At 48.2% G+C, this 8,177-nt stretch overlaps 1 long non-coding RNA gene and 1 pseudogene across 1 annotated transcript; both read right to left on the bottom strand.

Annotated features, from left to right (window-relative positions):
• Window positions 1–4,063: 4,063 nt before the first annotated feature.
• On the bottom strand, window positions 4,064–4,202 carry LOC123140371 (uncharacterized; annotated as a pseudogene).
• Window positions 4,203–5,000: 798 nt separating this feature from the next.
• On the bottom strand, window positions 5,001–7,754 carry LOC123139927 (uncharacterized). Its single transcript, XR_006469701.1, has 3 exons — window positions 7,718–7,754; window positions 7,452–7,554; window positions 5,001–5,246 (listed from the first exon to the last, which is right to left on the bottom strand). It is a non-coding gene; the product is annotated as an uncharacterized lncRNA (long non-coding RNA).
• Between the last annotated feature and the right edge of the window lie 423 nt (window positions 7,755–8,177).

The raw sequence follows: 8,177 nt of genomic DNA, 5'->3' as shown, positions 1-8,177 counted from the left end.
ATCACAACTTCGTAAGTTGAGATTACGTTTGAATTCTTCAAGATTCCTTGTAGGTAGTGCCTTGGTGAAGCCATCTGCAACCTGGTCCCTTGAATGCACAAAACGAATTTCCAATTGTTTATTAGCAACACGTTCTCTCACAAAATGAAAATCTATTTCAATGTGTTTTGTCCTTGCATGAAAGACCGGATTAGCAGACAGATAGGTGGCACCAAGATTGTCACACCACAAACATGGAGCTTGAATGTGCTTCACACCAAGCTCTTTCAGCATGGACTGAACCCAAATGATTTCTGCTGTGGCATTTGCCAATGCCTTATACTCAGCCTCTGTACTTGACCTTGATACGGTTGCTTGTTTTCTTGCACACCATGATATGAGGTTGGGTCCAAAGAACACTGCAAACCCACCAGTAGAACGTCTGTCATCTAGGCATCCTGCCCAATCAGAGTCAGAGAAAGCACTGACAAGTGTAGATGAGGACTTGCTGAAGGTGAGACCAAGATTCATAGTATGCTTTACATATCTAACAATACGCTTTGCAGCAGTCCAATGAACTGTGGTAGGAGCATGAAGAAACTGACATACTTTGTTAACAGCAAAGGAAATATCAGGTCTTGTCAGAGTGAGATATTGAAGTGCTCCTACTAGAATTCTATACGTGGTGCTATCCTCTTGATTCAAGGGATCTCCTTTAGTAAGAGACAACTTTTCTGTACTAGACAAAGGAGTTGGTACAGGCTTACATCCTTGCAAACCAACCCTTCTTACCAGATCATTAGCATACTTTTCTTGGGATAGATGAAGGCCATCCTCAAGTTTCCTTACTTTAATTCCTAAGAAGAAGTGCAAATCATCCAGATCCTTGAGAGCAAACTCAGCACTCAAGTCTTTCAACAATCCTGCCACTGCCTCATCAGAAGAACTAGTGACAATAATATCATCAACATAGATAAGCACAAATATGCATGTATTTGCCTTTCTATAAATGAACAATGAAGTATCTGATTTTGATGGAACAAAGCCAAGTGCTTGTAACTTTTGACTGAGACGTGAGTACCATGCTCGGGGTGCCTGCTTTAGTCCATAAAGAGCTTTATCAAGCCTACAAACATGAGAGGGTGAGTTTTTGTCGACGAACCCGGGAGGTTGTTTCATGTATACTTCCTCTTCCAGAACACCATGCAGAAACGCGTTCTGTACATCTAGCTGCCTAAGGCTCCAGCCCCTGGAAACAGCAATTGATAACACAAGACGAATAGTAGCAGCCTTTACAACAGGACTAAAAGTATCCTCATAGTCAATACCATATCGCTGTTTGTAACCTTTAGCTACAAGTCTGGCCTTATAGCGGTCTATGGTTCCATCAGATTTACGTTTAATTTTGTAAACCCACTTGCAATCGATCAAGTTTTTACCTCGTGGTGGGGGAACCAAATGCCACGTTTTGTTTTTCTGGAGTGCCACGTGTTCTTCTTCCATAGCTTTCCTCCACCATGCATCTCCTAGGGCCTCATCAAGTGTGCGTGGTTCTCCTGTGTAACATGCAAGACCAAACTTGGTTTTATAATTTATAGGCTGAATCACTCCCTTTTGTAGACGCGTGCGTGGAAGGCGTGGTGAAGACACGGGCACAGAAGATCCGGGAGAATCTGCACCAGCCGATCCCGAGGTGAATTCTCCTGGTGTTGCAGCCGCGTCAGGTGCCGCCGGATCTTCTGTGGCTATTGCAGATGATGGAGTGGGCGTAGTCTGCGCAGAAGATCCCGCGCCAGTCCCTGTGGCGGTGACAGGATCCGCCCTGGATCGCGCGCCTGGGCCCCTGGACAAATCAGCGACAGAATCCGCTCCGGATCGCGCGCCCGACCCCCTGATTGGATCAGCGCCGGTTTGCGGGCGGCGCGCGTAGCAGCGAGGCCCACTCGCGGGCCAGCGGCTCTCGGCCTGCCGCGTGGAGTGACTAGATTGGCGCGGGCCCGACGGAGCGTCTGGACCGGTCAGTGGCGCCCGCGTGGCGGAATCGGAGTCGTTGGCGCGGCTCCTGGTGGGCGCAGGCGCAGGCGACGCTGTTTCTGTGCTGCCGCCGCCCTGCTGCCGCACGAGTCCCGGAGCAGATTCGCTGCCGAACTGCTGCCGCTCCAATCCCGAGGAGGATATGCCTCCCAGATTCTGGCACATAAAATGTCGCCTGGTTTCTTCATCATTTTAAGCGATTTTTGCACCGTTTTCTTCATCATCAGCTGCTGTATCTGCATCATCAGACTCATGCACAGGGTTATGAGGATTAGTCAACGTATGATCATCACAATTATTTTCTCCCCCATGATCAATACCGGAAAGATGCGACGGTAGAAGAAGAATTTCTTTCCTAAGGAGTGCGCCGGCATTGGGATGAAGATCAGCAAAGGGGAATTTGGTTTCATCGAAACAACATCACGTGATATGTATACTCGACCGGTGGAGACATCAAGGCACTTGACTCCTTTATGTTGTGCACTGTATCCAATGAAGACACACTGTTTTGATCGATACATGAGCTTGCGATTGTTATATGGTCTAAGATTTGGCCAACAGGCACAGCCAAAGACACGAAGAGAGTTGTAGTCAGGCTTGGTATGAAGGAGTCTTTCAGTGGGTGTGTCATTGTTAATGACCCGACTAGGCAATATATTTATGAGATGAACGGCCGTAAGGAATGCTTCATCCCAAAACTTGAGTGGCATGGATGCTCTTGCCAAGAGAGCAAGGCCAACTTCTACTATGTGCCTGTGTTTGCGCTCGGCAGACCCATTCTGTTGATGGGCATGCGGACATGACACGTGATGGGCTATGCCAAGTTTTTGGAAAAATGAGTTTAGCTTCTCATATTCACCTCCCCAATCAGATTGGAGGGCGATGATTTTGGTGTCAAACTTGCTTTCAACGAGAGCTTGGAAATTGAGAAAGACTTGAAACACGTCGGATCTCTTCTTAAGAAGATAGATCCAAGAGAATTTGCTAAAATCATCAATGAAACTCACGTAGTATGTATGTCTACCAACAGACGCTGGGGCAGGTCCCCAAACATCAGAAAAAATGAGTTGTAAAGGCTTGGTAGAAATACTAGTGGAAATAGAATACGGCAACTGATGACTTTTAGCTTTCTGACATGAATCACAAATTGTTTCGACATTGTGCTCTCCAACATATGAGAGTTTATTTTTCCTAAGCAAACGTTTAACTAAAGGAAAAGTTGCATGCCCTAATCGATCGTGCCACCGTGTTAAAGATAGCTTGGTGGCACTGAAAACTTGTTTATTGAACCTTCTAATCTCCGGAATCAAAGGGTAGAGCCCACGAACGCATCTACCTCGATAAAGCACCTTCTTCGTTGCCTGATCCTTGATCAAAAAATAGAAGGGGTGAAACTCAAGGAAGACATGATTATCAATAGCAATACGATGAACGGAGAGAAGGTTTTTATGAGCACTAGGGACATGCAAGATTTTTCGAAGATGAATTTTCCTATGAGGGGTATTAATAATTGAGTGACCAACGTGACGAATCTTCATACCTTCTCCACTGGCAGTGTGGATGTGGTCTTTGCCGCGGTATTTCTCACGCATGGTCACCTTCTCGAGTTCACCGATGATGTGGTTGGTTGCACCGCTATCCACATACCAGTTTGTGTCTACTCCATATGAGCCATCAGCTGCCCTGGCCACCTTCTCATCCGAGGATGAGTCACCGTCGTCATCGAACCTGTACCAACAGTCTTTGGCTGTGTGGCCGGGTTTTCCACAGATCTGACAACGTACGGCGTCGGGGCGCTTGTTGGAGGAGTTGCGGCGGCCGCCCCTATTGTTGGTGTAGGAGGGCCGGCCACCACTGCCGCGAGAGTCGCCGCGGTCGCCACGGTCACCGCGATCACCGCGGTTGCCGCGGGTGTTGTTGCTGTTGTTTCCTCTGCCGCGGGTTGGCCCGCGGTAGCGTGATCCACCACCTCGGCCACGCACAGCGGCGTTAGCAGAGGACTTGAAGCCGCCACCACCAGAGTTTGTGCCCTGGAACAGCGCCACCCTTTGATCGAAGTTGCTCATCTGAGCATACAATTCATCAAGGGTGACAGGCTGAGTTCGGGCGTCGAGGGCGGAGACGAGGGGTTGGTACTCCATGTCGAGGCCGGCCGTGATGTAGGAGATGAGCTCGTCGTCGCCGAGTGGCTTGCCTGCAGCAGCAAGCTCATCGGCGAGGGAGCGCATGTGCGCGAAGAAGGCCGCAACGGAGTGGTTTCCCTTCTGTGCGTTCGCAAGGGCGACGCGGATGTTGTTGATGCGCGACAGCGACTGGGACGAAAACATGTTCGCCAGCACTGTCCAGAGCTCGTGTGCATGGCAGATCGAGGTCACCTGCACGAGTACTTCCTTGGACAGATTGTTCAGAAGATAACCAAGTACCTGTTGATCTTCTCGGAACCAGATCGGATGAAGGGGGTTTGGTGCGGCCGTCTCCTTCCCGTCCTTGTCCTTGGTGACAACTGTCTTGGCTGGTTCCGGCGTGCTGCCGTCAACGTAGCCATAGACGCCCGCGCCTCTGAGCTGCGGCGTGATCTGTGTGCGCCAGAGGATGAAGTTTGTGCGGGTGAGCTTCTCAGTAATTTGGCCGGTAAGGGTGGAGTTGGATGAGCTGGAGGATGCCATGGCGAAGGCTTGTGCGATGGAGGGCTAGGGCTAGATGGATGGAAGAGTTAGGCTTTGATTACCATGTGAGAAAGGCTGGGAACGTCGTGCCTTTGCCAGGGCCGACGGCTTCGTGTTTATAGGTAGGGTCGCGACCTCCCTGATAGCGTACAAAGTTGTTGGGATTACAATCTTGGAGAACAAGGGATAGACTAGAGATAGACATTCAAGATAACAAGAATATAAACTATAACAAACTCCTAGTCTATCCTGAACTACAACCTTCGGTAGTCAGCCTTCGGGCGCATACAACTTGTCACGTTGTTTAACACAAGTATCTGCATCTGTCTCTTCTAGAATTTTATTCTTTCGTTGTTGATCTTACAGCTTGATGGAAACTGGTGAGCGTTCCTTCACTTTTGAGTGCTCACAGCAGAACATATAAGAGTACTATAAAGAACCCAAGTCACCATGCGCGAGCTAGACCTCATCGTTGGATGGCTCTGTGAAGATTCCTTGCTTTTCTAGAGAAGCCGCACTCCGTCGTTTCAGCTGACGATCATGGCGCGTGTGTGGTTCTGCTGTTCCCTGTAGAATGGATGGGTTCAACACAGGGCCGGTCCTGAGATTTTGGGGGCCCGGGGCGGAAACGAAACTCGGGGCCCCTTAACGTAAACATCATGACAATGACACAAATTAACATAAACATCATGCCTCCATGTCTGTCATTAGATGTTTAATTTTCATATTCTATAAATGTCGATATTTGTTAATCTAATATGGACAAACTTTACGGAGTTTGACTCCAGAGGAAGTACTTCTGCTAAATGTCAACGACGTTGATTTATTTTCCTAGAGAAAAAGGTGAGGTGGCATACGGCACCCCAGCGAGACCCTCGGTATCACCAGTGGCGGGGAGTCGAAGGTGGATATTTGCGAGTGTCATGGGGTCACCGATGCCAGAGGAGTCACTAGAGTGATGGTTGCAGAGGTGGCATCCCGGCGGTGGAGGAAGTCACTTGGGCAGGAAGACGCGGCAGTGCAACATCTAAGGGTAGTGGTGGACGGCGGTCGGCCATTACGAGAGGACATATCGGACTTGGTGGGACGGCGGAAAAATCGACTCATGCCAAAAAAAGGGGTAGCTGAATAATAGCAGGCCAAGAAAATTGCATCAAAGGTTGAACAATCCAAGCCATGCACCATGTATCATGTACGTATAAATAAATTAGCAGAACAAGCATAGAGAATGATAATATCGTATACCTCTGTGATTGCCTGATTGGACGCTCGGCGATGACGGTATGACATCTCGAGAGTCTGGACGACGCTGAACAAAAAACACGCATCAATATAGCACGGATATGCATCTTAGGAACAGCAATATGACATGCTTTGGTGATGTGCGTTAATGTGTGTGGCTACCCATACTACGCCTAGAGAATCTGGAGACGGAGGAGCAGGCAAACGGCGTGACGATGGGGGCCTCGGCAATTGAAATTGGTGGCGGCGGCGGCAAACTAGGAAGAAAATTAGCAGGAGGCGGCAGAAAATTAGCAGGGCACGGCGGCGGCGGCCTAGGTTGCGAATTGCTGCGATAGAAAGGGGTGAGGAGTCGCCGGATCGATGGCCTTCTTATTTTTCTACGTGAAGTAAAGAATCGATCGCATTTTGTAGCGAAACAAATCGATCACTGGGATCGGCCTGTGTGTGAGTTGCCTGCTTGCACAGCGTGAAGCCCATCCATTGACTTTTTTTCTGGCCGATGGCAGACCCAAGCCTACCTCTACATACCTGATCGGGGCCCCTCAAGTTTGGGGCCCGGGGCGGCCGCCCCCTCTGCCCCCCCCCCCCCCCCCCCCCCCCCCCCTCAGGGCCGGCCCACTTCAACATCTGGTTAGTGAGCGTTTTAGTTTTGTTTGAAATTCCGGGCCACCGTACAAAAAATAACGACATATGTACATAGCATGCAGTCTAAAGACAGCTTAGAACTTTTGGTCAATTAATCTGTGTAAAAAAAAGTTGAAGAGAATTTATAAGTATTGTGGTAACCATGGAAGTAAGTGACAAGTAATCTGTTCTCCGGTGTAGCCAGCGGCGCCGAACAGAACTGACCATTGGTCACATCACAGGCAAAATGCTTGAATGGTTTTTTAGGGGAAAATGCTTGAAGATTTGGACTCCAGCAAAACTGGCAAATCAAAGAGTATGCATCTGGTGCTCGACCCTTTTTTCAATACATCACATGATGTTGCGCGGACCCTAAACCATGAAATAAATGTGATGAATGCTTTAAACACAAACAAAATGTGATACAACCATTCCAGGTCAGGGGAGTCTTGCCACCGGCATGTCAGGCATATGCGAGGAAAGCAAAATCACATTGAAATAACTGCCGACCGTGACGGACGAAAGAGGAGACCACAGCACAGGCAGGGAATGTGCAAAACAGGCAAATGAATGCATGTCCTCAAACGGCACCAAAGAAACCCAACGGCTTTTTCATCACTCTAGCTTTCCATGCGATTAGTCTCTCTAAGCATTAAAGAAGCCAGCACACATGACGTGATTATATAAGCATTAATTGATGGAAACTGGCAAGCGTTCCTTCAGTTTTGAACGCTCACGGCACAACTGCCACACCATATATACTATAGTTTCTCGACCAATCTAGTACATTTTCTCCGGTGTACGTAGTACTAGTATATAAAGTCTATGAATGAACATGGGATTATGACCGGATATAGTACTAAATAAAGAACTCAAGTCACGATGTGGAGAGCTTAATTAGACATCATCTTTGGACGGCTCCATGAAGCTTTTTTGCTTTCCTGGAGAAGGCATAATCCACCACTGCAGCTGATTGATCATGGAGTGCATGTGCTTCTGTAGTTCCCTGTAGAATGGATAGGTTAAGCATCTGTTAGCGTGCGTATTAGTTTTATTTGAAATTACAAGCCACTGTATGAAACAGCACAACATATGTGCGTCGCGTGCGGTGTGAAGAAAGCTTAATTAGTAGGCTGCTTTTAGATAGTAAAGCTTGGTAGAGCACTTACAATGTTTTTGATGCGGGCAAGTCTGGTTCACACAACACCCTCAGTTCACCGCTGTCCGCATTTATGTAACACCAGGGGACTGGTGAGTTGTTGTATACGCTGTGGCCATTACTTGACGATGCTCTCATATCCATAACCTTAAGCTCATCTACGATCTCTCAGGATTATAGTCAGGTTTTCAAGGCTCTCCGGAAGGGACTTAAGTTTATAGCAGGATGAGAGGCTGAGTGTTTGAAGGTTTTTGAGGCTTTCAAGGTTCTCTGGAAGGGACCCTGGTTTCCAGGAGTTTGAGAGGTCGAGTGTTTGAAGGTTTTCGAGGCTTCCAACGCTCTCTGGAAGGTACTCTAGTTCCGCGCACCGAAAGAGGTTGAGTGTTTGAAGGTTTTTGAGGCCTCCAAGGCTCTCCGGAAGGGATCTTAGTTCATAGCAACGTGAGAGGTCTAGTGTTTGAAGGTTTTTG

This window comes from Triticum aestivum, chromosome 6B (genome assembly GCF_018294505.1).
Source record: "Triticum aestivum cultivar Chinese Spring chromosome 6B, IWGSC CS RefSeq v2.1, whole genome shotgun sequence".
Classification (NCBI taxonomy): domain Eukaryota; kingdom Viridiplantae; phylum Streptophyta; class Magnoliopsida; order Poales; family Poaceae; genus Triticum; species Triticum aestivum.
Note: the sequence above shows the minus strand (reverse complement) of the source record. Positions and strands in the feature narration are given on the sequence as shown.